Here is a 3129-nt window from a genome sequence, read left to right on the forward strand (position 1 = left end):
CCTGCACACCACAACAAAGAGTAGCCCCCGCTCACCGTAATTAGAGAAAGCCCACATGCAGCAACGAAGACCCAACGCAGCCAAAAATAAATTTATTGAAAAAAAAGACTAATTTTTCATTAACCATTGCCATTCAATGGAGAATGTAACCACCATTTCCAGTGCGTTATTTCTAACAAATAACGAGTCCTAGTAACCTGTCACTCTCCTCCCATGAAAAGTCCAGTCCTTAATGCTTGATCTGTTCATGGTCAGTTGGTAGAACATTCTGTACTATAACCCACTGTAGCCTATCTATGGATGGGCTCCTTGAACATAAGCATGATAACTGATACCATAGTTTTACATTATTCTTTGCCCTTCCCTGATTCTAATTCATTCAACATTGAGTTACGTAACTCAGTATATTTTTTTTTGGCCAGGTCGGGTCTTAGTTGTGGCACGTGGGATCTTCTTTGAGGCATGCGGGATCTTTCGTTGCAGGAGACTGGGTCTTTGTTGTGGCAGGTGGGCTTCTCTCTAGTTGTGGCATAAGGGTTTCTCTTCTCTAGTTGTGGCACGCAGGCTCCAGGGCACATGGGATCTGTAGTTTGTGGCACACAGGCTCTCTAGTTGAGAAGCGCAAGCTCAGTAGTTGCAGCGCATGGGCTAGTTTCCCCACGACATGTGGGATCTTAGTTCCCTGACCAGGGATTAACCCATATCCCCTGGAAGGTGGATTCTTTACCACTGGACCACGAGGGAAGTCCTTTGGTGTTGTTTTTCCAGGAAAGGTGGATATGAATGAACCACACCTAGTGAATTTGGCCCCTTCGTCTTGACTCCATCCCAGAGACCATCAGGAAATTCCTGTAAGAAAGGTATAAAATCAAAAGACTTCAAACCTTAGCTTGAAATTCATAAAGTAGCAATGCAGCCTTTTCAAGAACACTCAAATGAAATACTCTGTATTTTATTAGAACAGGATGGGCCATTTCCACATGTCCTTGCTGCAGTGATACACACAAGTTTTAATATTTTGTGACTTGTAATTATTCTGTAGTATGTAACATCTCAGGTTAATCTCAGAGAAGTAAAGACAGTTACTCCTAGTATGGATTATTGGATGTATGGTGTGTTGTAAGAATTGGCCAAAAAATTTACACATTCATTACATTTGTAAGGATTCTCCCCAACATGAATTCTTTGGTGAATCTTAAGAACACAGTTTCTTAAAGGTATTTCCATGTTTAGTGTATCTGTATAGTTTCTGTCCTGCATGAATTCACTCATTACGCCCAAGATGTGAACACTTGATTAAAAAAACTTTACAACATTCATTACATTTGCAAGGTTGCTCTTCAATATAACTTTTTTTTTTTTTTTGGCTGCTTTGGGTCTTCGTTGCTGCGCACGGGCTTTCCCTAGTTGCGGCGAGCAGGGGCTACCCTTCATTGCAGTGCGCAGGTTTCTCAATGCAGTGGCTTCTCTTGTTGCGGAGCATGTCCTCTAGGCGCACGGGCTTCGGTAGTTGTGGCTCGCGGGCTCTAGAGCGCAGGCTCAGTAGTCGTGGCACACGGGCTTAGTTGCTCCGCGGCATGTGGGATCTTCCTGGACCAGGGCTCAAACCCATGTCTCCTGCATTGGCAGGCGGATTCTTTTTTTAAGATAAAGGTTTATTTATTTATTTGGCTGCATTGGGTCTTCATCACTGCACGCGGGCTTTCTCTAGTTGTGGCGAGCGGGGTTCACCCTTGGTTGCAGTGCGCAGGCTTCTCATCGCGGTGGCTTCTCTTATTGCGGAGCATGGGCTCTAGGCACGTGGCCTTCAGTAGTGGTGGCACACGGACTCAGTAGTTGTGACTCCCGGGCTCTAGAGTACAGGCTGAGTAGTTGTGGCGCACGGGCTTAGTCGCTCCGCGGCATGTGGGATCTTCCCGGACCAGGGCTTGAACCCGTGTCCCCTGCATTGGCAGACGGATTCTTAACCACTGAGCCAGCAGGGAAGCCCTATAACTCCTCTTATGTTCCACAGTTTTGATCTTTGGGTAAAGCCTTAGCCTGTACATTACTTTTGTGTGGTTTTTCTGAAAGATGTATATTTTGAAGTCTAGTGCAGTGTGAGGCCTGGATAAACCTCTGTCCATACATTTATACGGCTTCTCCTCAATATGGACTCTCAGTTGTTGTATAATACTTGAACTCATGGTAAAACTGTTGCCACTCCCATTGCATTTGTAAACTATTGCTCCAGTATGTTCCCCCTTTTATGTCTGGGTAAAATCCTTGCTATGCACATTAGATTTGTTGGTTTGTCTCCAAGACACATATTCTTATGTATCCTGAAAGTAAGCAATAATTCAAAACTTTGCCACATTCCTTGCATTTGTAAGTACAAAGTATTTGGTGAACCCCGAGTTTAGGCAATACCTAAAAAGCCTTGCCACATTCAGTAAATGTGTAAGGTTTTGCCCAGTACAGATTACCTGATGATTGGCGAGATGTGACCCGGTTTTACACACTCATATCATTTGTAAGGTTTCTCTCCAGAATGAATTCTTTATTGAATACTAAGGTCAAACCATTCTCTAAAAGCCTTGACACACGCAATACATTTATACAGCTTCTATTAAGTATGAATTTTCTCATGAAGCCTAAGGAGTGAACACCTTCTAAAAGCCTTGCAACACTGATTACATTTGTATGTCTCTCACCAGTGTGGATTACCTGATGGTAAGATAGGCTTGAACGCAAAATAAAGACTTTGCCACAATCAAGTCATTTGTAAGTTTTCTCTCCAGTATGAATTCTCCGATGATACACAAGGTGAGACCTATAACTGAAGAATTTTGCACATACTTCACATTTAAATGGTTTCTCTCCTGTATGGATTACCTGATGGGAAGTTAAGGTTGATCGCATACTAAATGCTTTGTTACACTCATGACATTTGTAAGGTTTCTCTCCAGTATGAATTCTACGGTGAGTCACGAGTTGTGAACTTTGTCTGAAGCCCTTGCCACACACATCGCATTTATGTGGTTTCTCTCCCGTATGGATTACCTGATGGGAAGTTAAGGTTGACTGCACGCTAAATGTTTTGCCACATTCATTACATTTGAAAGGCTTTTCTCCTGTATGAATCCTCTG

This window comes from Eubalaena glacialis, chromosome 18, assembly GCF_028564815.1.
Source record: "Eubalaena glacialis isolate mEubGla1 chromosome 18, mEubGla1.1.hap2.+ XY, whole genome shotgun sequence".
Lineage (NCBI taxonomy): Eukaryota > Metazoa > Chordata > Mammalia > Artiodactyla > Balaenidae > Eubalaena > Eubalaena glacialis.